We start from the raw sequence: 8,960 nt of genomic DNA, 5'->3' as shown, positions 1-8,960 counted from the left end.
ATAACATGACACAAATAAATGTGTACCAGTCATTAAACACATACTATTATTCAATTACACTCAACACATTAACTTTGGTGACAACTTTAGTGAGTTTAATCTTTTTAGCACATACATTCACACAAGCAGATGCAAATGAACGTATTGAAACTTCTAAGGGGGTGAGGGAGGGTACACTCTTAAAAATCCCGGGTCAGAATTGACCCTTTCCGGGTCAATTCTGACCCGGAAACTGTTTCTGTTGGGGTCATACACCGTCCGGGTCAGCCTGACCCGGAGAAAAGAGTCGGCACTACATTAACCCCTTTCCGGGTCACCTTTCTATTCAGTGACCCGGAAATTTGTTGACCCGGAATTGACCCGGAATTGACCCGGAATTGACCCGGAAATCTGTTGACCCGGAATTGTGTTGACCCGGAATTGACCCGGAAACTGGGTCTGTTGGGGTCATACACCATCCGGGTCAGCGTGACCCGGAGAAAAGAGTTGGTAATATATTAACCCCTTTCTGGGTTACGTTTCTATACAGCGACCCGGAAATCTGTGTCACTGGTTTGTACCCTTTCCGGGTCAGTTTGATCCAGAATTCGAATCCGTTGGGGTCAAAATCGCCCCCGCGACATTATGCTGCATGACTCTCAATACATCTTCACATGACACTGCAAAGTATTTGAAATTATTTCATCATAAAATTGTATCTAATACAATTCACTAATTTAATTTAAGTTATACACATATCTGGCGGCCTATTTTGTATTAAAAAAACAATATTCATAAACAGTGAGGATTTACAAACTTTCCCATTACACGTGATGAATAGGCAACTGACATGCCCTTGGTTGATATACTATTATTTGCAGTATTTTGTCAATGTTTGTGAAGTTATTTAGTAAAGTACATTTCTAAAAAGCTCAAAGTTTATACCAACACTGCTGTGATCATATTTCAAGTAACTATATAAATTTTTTCCGGTAGTTGTCACGATGACTTGTATACATGTACATCGAAAAAAAAACCACACATTAATATTCACAACAAAGAAAATACTTATCGTAAAGCCTAAAATAGGGATATTTATATGATTAAGAAGTCAAATCATTGATGAATCTTCCTTTGAGTTCTGTCGGGTGGAGTGTGAGGATCCGCTCAGTGAACTTGCTGGTGCTAAGTCTGATGTCACACCTGGTGTAAAATGGACTGGTATGTCTTTAAGACCGCAATACCTGTACAGAGAGAGAGAGAAGGGGGTGGGGGGGGGGGGGGAGAGAAGACAAACTGGCATTACATGTAACATGTAATTCCCAATCCAATGCCCTGCCTTATGCTGCCCCGCCCTACCCTGCCCAAAGCCGTTCCTTACAAAGTTTACTGCAATTCGTGATCTCTGAGCAAATTGCACAAAATCATGCAAAATCTTTACAATAACATTCATGCTTAACAGAGATCAAAAAGAATGCAGTAATAAGAAAATGAATTTTGTCATTAATTGTGTGGGGTTTTTGTTGTTGTTGTTGCATATTCCTATTAAATATTGCATTGCTTGGTCCCACATAAATATAGTCCCATAGTTGGTCCGACATAATGCATGTCATGTTTCCATAAAATTATGTTCAAACTCACATTGCCAAAGGTTTAACAGGTGCTACTTTGACTTCGCTGGGTCACACCTGACTCAAAGATATAATGCTAATAATTCAATAATCAAATATTCCTGCATGTCATTCACAAATTTCCTCACCAGAGAACGTGAGAGACATTTTCTTCAAATGCTAAAATTATAGGAATACTGCAGACATACACAATACAAGTACAGTGCTTTCTCATCCAGTAGTATGAGAAACTTTCTTCCCCTCTTTTCTTTGTTCTTTAAAAACACATTTTCAGCTGACGGTTCAGAGAAATTGAAACATGTTTGAACACTGTTTCAATAGGCCTACACCGCATCACGACCATGAATGGAGAACCTCACAATAGGCTTGACAGAAATTATGATGCAAATATCAGATATAGAACTACAGTGAAATAACGTAATAACAATTATAATAGTGTAGGGCCTAGTCTTTGTTTTAGTGACCATTTTTTTTTTGTCTTGGTAAGGGAATGATTCTAAGTGCCCTACAATAAAAGAACAAATACAAACTATGAGTAAATGGACAACAGTACGCAGCCTGCCAATATAATCTCGTACAAAGTAGTAGGTCTATACCTGTGATGACCATTCCCTTTGGTGAGTGGACAACAGTAAGATGGCTAAGTGCTATTGATCAAGGATGGCCCGAGGAATCGTCAGCAGCTCCCAAGAGGCTTCAGGCTGTTCTTGCTCAGCAAACTGCAGGAGTTCAGCTTGTGGGTCAGCAGGGCGGGGGCATCTTCGCCGGTCACTTCTCGTTACTCTATTTCTTTTTTTTTTTTTTTAATACAAACAAACAGAAAAAGATTATTGCCAATTTTTCATCTCACGCTGCAAATCCGCCGTGCATCTCATGTTCTCTCCCTGTCCATATTATGAGTTTGATCATGAGAATTAGTCGTGATTCTCTCCTCAAACAAGATACGACCATCCACATGTCTGTCTAAAAGTGCGCTATTGTAACTGATTTGAGCGTAGCCAGTCACAATAGCATCAAAACAGACAGGCAGTTATATATGGATTGTAGATCAGAGATAAAATAATTTAATGGCATAAAAGTACTGACAAAAGCGGCATATGTGAGGTATCATTTCATTTCAGTACAATGTATATTACTATTGTAACTGTTGTCATCGACATTGTCATCATAATGATCATTTCCAATATTATGCAAGAAGTGAATGGACACGAGTGCGATGGTACAAAATTTCGCACGCAGAAAGATAAAGTGAATCGTGAGCTTTTCATATCTTTCAAGTGGAAATTACACTCGGAATAAGTCATTGATGCAGGGTGATCGTGCTTTATCCGATCCGTTATATGGAACCAAAATTGTGGAACCAGTTACCTATTCAGTAAGAGCAACTGTCATCTACAGAGACATTCAAATCTTACAATGTACTGTTCCTATCACACTGAGGACCGAAATTGCTCTCATTAATGTTCGGAAAAATATTCTTTATTTGGTATATGCTGTATTCTTTTATTATTATGTTTGTTTGTTGTACTGGGTATGTCATTGTCTTCTTTGTTGTCTTGTTTGAACATAGATCTATCAAGACAAATGTAAAGATCTAGTTCTATATCTTTTAATTATTGAAGCGCCATGAGCACTGAAACTAAGCTGGACCTGTGCGCTATAATCATCATCATTATCATTATTGCTATTATTATTCTTATTATTACCATTACTACTACTACTACTACTACTACTTTTACTACTACTATAGTACTATATTAGACCACAGACTTGTAAAAGGTAAACTATAGGCCTACTGGCTGCCAGTCATGGATAGATAGGCCTACCGTACGCTTGACAGACAGCAACCACGTTAGATAGGCTCTACTGTTGAGTGGACTAAGCTGGGGGAATTAATTTGCACCTTACTGACGAAACAAATTTGATCGAGCAAACTATAGCCAATATGTCTCTGCACGAGAGTTTCTACTGACATTAGGGGTGCCTGCATCCTCATCCTTAGCTATCCCTCCTACCAATACCTCTATTATTGCTCTAAATTTACGGCTTTAGCTTAAAAAAAGAAGACTTATATTTAAAACTGTAGGGCCTACTTTGTTCTTATAGTCTGAAACCAACCAGATAGATCTAATTTCAACGTTTTTTAGAGCTCTATATAGCTAGAGACTAGGTCTTTATAGCTACCCGACCGGTGGGACCTAGCTAATAGATTCTATGTTAGAATTATATTGTCTAACAGTTAACTTAGGCCTATAGGCTACTTGGTACTAACTAAGATCCTACTGTATTCCTATAGGCCAAGCCCAAGCCAAGGCGATAATTAACAGAAATAGATCTAGCCTTATCCTATAACACTTTAGGCCCTCTTGGCCTACTATTTACGGTAAGAAAATACAACTTTTGAATAGGCCTAGGCCTACGAAGGACGCTAGGTCCTACCTAGAATCATGCTTTCGATACTTATCCAGGCTGAAGATCTCCTGCCGTACACACGCGTAGTTTAGTCGGCGCTCGTGAAATGAGACGTAACTAGTAGTAATTAGTATACAGTAGAGTAGTAGCTGCTGCATTACAGTGCGTACACTGCTGTTTACACAGCTACAACACAACACAACAGCCAGGCGCAGGGTAGGTTCTATACGATAGTGTCTTTCTTGAGAGATTAGAATCGAAGTCGAGCCATCAGGCACATTTGGGGGCATATCTCTGTTATTTTCATCTACTTATGAGCGTGAGAATTTTGTGAAATATGTGAGAGTGGCAGCTCAATCCCAAAAAGATAATAACCATAAGACCCATGACTTTTCGGTTCGTCCCGATTTGATCCAGTGCACTGCCGCTGGTGATCCACCCCGGGTGTACAGACTGCATTGTACACATAGTCTACACTGTTTACCCCAATCGCATTGATCTTCGCATGATGAATAACATGTTAAGTTTACCGCAGAAAACCGAAGCTCAATCTAGTTCCATGATTAGTCAAATCAGAACATGAATATAGAGTATCAAATTGTCAGATCATAGCTACGTACCTTCGAAATTTGAGGCAAATCTCTCCAAACCCCAGGTTTCAAGCAGCCTCCTGACACACAGCATTATCGTACTGCAGCGTCGCAATGATGAATGTTGATGGGATTTAGGCCAATGAACGAAAGGACCAATCAGGCTCGCGCTTTACTAAGATTCCTCCAATCAAATTGCATCTCCTGAACGTCTGCAAAGCGTTGACCACGAACGGGGTCACAAGCATTTATTCAAGTGCTGGAGCTCCAGAGCTTGTGTCCAGTCGACTCCTTTCCGGGTCACATTGACCCGGAAAGGGTGAGATATTTTTGACTGGGAAAAATGGTTAGAATTCTGACCCGGGGTTTTTAAGAGTGTAACCAAAGCGATGACACCCTAGCAAATTTCCTTTCCCATCACTCATTTCTTCCTCATGCTACTATTGGGACACACTATAAAATGACGCAGTCTTAATTTGTTTATAGATGAACTGTTCATCCTGTAGGTCTAGTGAGCCTTCTTTGCCGATTGTCGGTCCCGTGAACTTATGTCGCATAGTGTCAAACTCATCATGGTCTCTTTTTCCCCAGTGTCGAACTCGTGGGCTTATTTTACTTGATGTCGACCTTATGGGCTTTGGTCACTTATTGTCGAACTCGTGGGCTTATTTTACTTGATGTCGACCTTATGGGCTTTGGTCACATAGTGTCGAACTTGTGGGCCTATTTTACTTGATGACGACCTTACGGGCTTTGGTCACTAAGTGTCGAACATGTGGGCTGTGCAACTAGTGGGCTGTAAGACTGGTGGAGGTGGTCTGTAGAACTCGTGGGCCTTACGACTGGTGGATGTCGGTCTCGTGACGTGCACCCGAACCCAAACCGAGCGAACGAGCTATGTACTGTATATGCAGAACTTCTACACCGTTTACTCAACATCAAAGAACTACATATAATTACTTTACTTTTTAAGAGTTACAAAAAGAACAGAACCGCATGTGATAACCAAACAGGAGTACAAGACTTTGTACTACCATAAAACAGAATGGTTGGTATAGTATTACTTCTATTGTATACCGTCGAGACATGACAGATTTAAGGGGGAATAAGTATTTTTCACTTTTCTAGCATATTGTTGAAGCACCTGACTTGCCTTTGTTGACAACCGGAAGAATGACATTACCCCTAAAAAGGAAATAATAATAATAATAATAATAATAATAATAATAATAATAATAATAATAATTGCATTTATATGGCGCTTCATACTGACGTTTCTAAGCGCACTTTGCTACTCATACAAATAGATTAGAAAACACAATAACATTAACAAAATCAGCGTTAACAGTAACAAAAGAAGAAGAAAGAAAAGAAAAGAAAAGAAAAATACATGTGATACAATGGTACAATAATTGATAACTGTGTGCGCCTCCAGGAGAAAAAAAAAATGTGTAATTTTCTTTAAAAAAAAATACTAGATTTTGTGGAATTTTCTTTGTATTTTCTTTAAATCATTTTCCACACATGACATCCAACGTTGGCGGCACCAAAACTTTGAAAAATTCATAACTTTTTAACGGATTGTCCTATTTTCCTCAAACTTTCACTGATCTCATGTTCAATTGAATATTGATGCATTCACTCATTCCAGTATATATCTAAGATTTCCCTATAATAGTCAGGTCAATTAGTGAAATTACTGTTACCTGGCGGATAAAAGCATCAAGTTTATTGATTCATGTAAACAAATGGCGTGTAACTAAATTTCATTTGGAAATGTAATAGTTACATTGTACTTAATTTGTTTATATGAAATTGTCATATTATATGATTTGGCCGGAAATGAAATAAAAATGAAATGAAATGAAAAGCATCAAATTTGGAGAGATGACCCCTCAAAAAATATTCATTGATGCCAAAGCGGGGACTCTCTGGAATTTTTAAGTCTTCATGTTGAATGAATGCTGAAATTTATTTGAAGAATTTGCAGAAATTTCGCGTCCATTAAACTTTCGCAAATTTCGTGAGGTTTATTAAAGTTTATGTGACATCAAAGTTTTAATCTGTCCAGAATGTCTGTCACGTCCATGGCGATCCAAAAAATAACAACAACAACAACAAAAGTAAACAAAAATTCAACTCACAACCCATAAAGATGACGCTTATTTTACTTGTACGATGATAATACAACTTCATGTGATGACCAATCGTGGATACGGGGACGAGCACTAAACTTACGTCTCAAGCAAGACGAATGGGAGAACAGAACAAAGAAAATCTCATGCATACAAGTGTAATTCATTCAACTTGGATACTCGGTATGGACGATATCTATGTACTGATGATTATTCGATATCTATAATTACCACTGGGAGACGCGACCTGCAAATCTGGCTGAGGAAAACAACATTTATCAAGCTAGTACAGTTACTTTTGACTTTGTCCTTTGTCCATCTACCACCTCAACTACGTTCATGCAAAATATGTATATTTTATTATACACACACACACACACACACACACACACATATATATATATATATATATATATATATATATATATATCTCAAGAGTTTCATCGCAAACGAGCTAACTCCGTTATTGTTAAGTTTAGATATTTGTGATTAAAACTGCTAAAAGACAATGGAAGTAATAAGAACATACAGGATAGTTTAATCAAAACTTCTAGAATATTCCTTCTAATGTCACAAGTGAGGTATTACTGGAAAGGTTTAATTTTGTTCTATCTCATGACGGAATAACTTTGAAATGTTTAAAAATGACGGTTAATCAGTTCACTTTACAATGAAACTCATAGATAGATATATATAATGCATGTATTCAAACCATTCGGACAACAGTTTCTGTACAAAATTTACAGGGATAAAATAAGGCAAGAACAGTCTTGTCCTCTACAGACTTTACACTCTACAGGGTAGAAAATTAAAGTCTATTAAATAAATTTACAGTATTCATTACACAAACCCTTAATGTGCCTCATGTATTTTGATACAGGACGATCTCTGCCATTTCATTTTTTTTTTTCATATTTATCTATTGGTGTTGCTTCTAATATACAAACTACGACGTTGTACGATACATAGATTGAACAGCAATAATAGAAAAAAAAAACAACCATACTAACAATATGTAGAAGAAAACCAAACAGGCAAATGTTTGCATAATAACAGTTCATGAAAATTGCTAGATAATAAGAGACAGAGTGATGGAAAACGAAACAAAGCAGCTTGAAAGGAAAAAAAAAAAATCCAGGTTTGAAATAGGTTCCTGAACTCCACGAACCCGTGACGTCCTGTTTAAGAGGGCATAACTTCGTGTACAACACTGTAATTCCTTTACCGTGTTTCATTTCATTACACACGGTTGTCTTGTAGTGATACCATTATTGCTAGAAATTAAATCTTGGCTCTTTTCTTTTCATTTTTCATTTTTCTTTTTATATCTCCACTGAAATATATTTACAATGACACATTGTAATACACATAATCATATAAAATCAGTGCAAAAATGTGATAAAAATACAAAGAGTGAACTGAGATACAATAATACTGTAACTTTTGAAAATGGATGAGACAGCTTAAAAATGGGGTTTGTAATTTGCAGTCCCCTCATAAGAAACAAGAAATTACCAAATTGCATAAATTACTTTAGGAAGAAAGGAAAAGAAAGGCAGACAAGAAGTACATACACACACAAACAAACAGATAAACATGAGGCGGCATTCTTGTAAAGACATAAAGGAAGAATGTATATAAGTGTGAAAGGAATGGCAAAAAGAGACTATAGTAGACAGAGAAAAGAAAGAAGGAAGATGATAGTTAGGTGGCTCGAAACCAGAGAACGCGAGGCAAGAGCTACATAACCTTATATACGAAGGTATAGTGTCGTAGAAGGGGTTTGTATTAAGAGACGATAGATTATTACAATAAAGAATAAACCTTTTATTGATGGCGTTTCGATGATTCGTTTCAAAAAATAATACGAAAGCGTTTTTTTTTTCTCCTTCTTCTCTCTCATACATTATGATATCTGTTTTTCCCGAGCTAGTATGTCAGAGTTTACATAGGTACTAACGAAACATGTATCATGAAGAGAGTGTTTATGAGAAGACAAAATTCAAATTTATTTGCAACACCAATAATTTTTTTAAAGAGAGTGAGACATACGGAATATGGAGATTCCAAGTGAATTTATTATTGAGCCTTAAACCAAGGAATTTAATCAAATGACCTCTTCAGTAACCGTGTTGTCCAAGAAAATATTCCGCGGTACATTTTCAACAGACTTCCTTAAAACACACAGACGTTTGATTTTTCTGTCTTCATTA

General features: G+C 37.2%; 1 long non-coding RNA gene across 1 annotated transcript; it reads right to left on the bottom strand.

Moving 5' to 3' along the window:
• Window positions 1-1,157: 1,157 nt before the first annotated feature.
• On the bottom strand, window positions 1,158-4,714 carry LOC140234086 (uncharacterized). Its single transcript, XR_011901572.1, has 3 exons — window positions 4,643-4,714; window positions 2,207-2,399; window positions 1,158-1,223 (listed from the first exon to the last, which is right to left on the bottom strand). It is a non-coding gene; the product is annotated as an uncharacterized lncRNA (long non-coding RNA).
• Window positions 4,715-8,960: the final 4,246 nt, after the last annotated feature.

Source organism: Diadema setosum, chromosome 10, assembly GCF_964275005.1.
Source record: "Diadema setosum chromosome 10, eeDiaSeto1, whole genome shotgun sequence".
Lineage (NCBI taxonomy): Eukaryota > Metazoa > Echinodermata > Echinoidea > Diadematoida > Diadematidae > Diadema > Diadema setosum.
The sequence above is the reverse complement of the archived record's forward strand: the minus strand, read 5'-3'. Positions and strand labels throughout refer to the sequence as shown.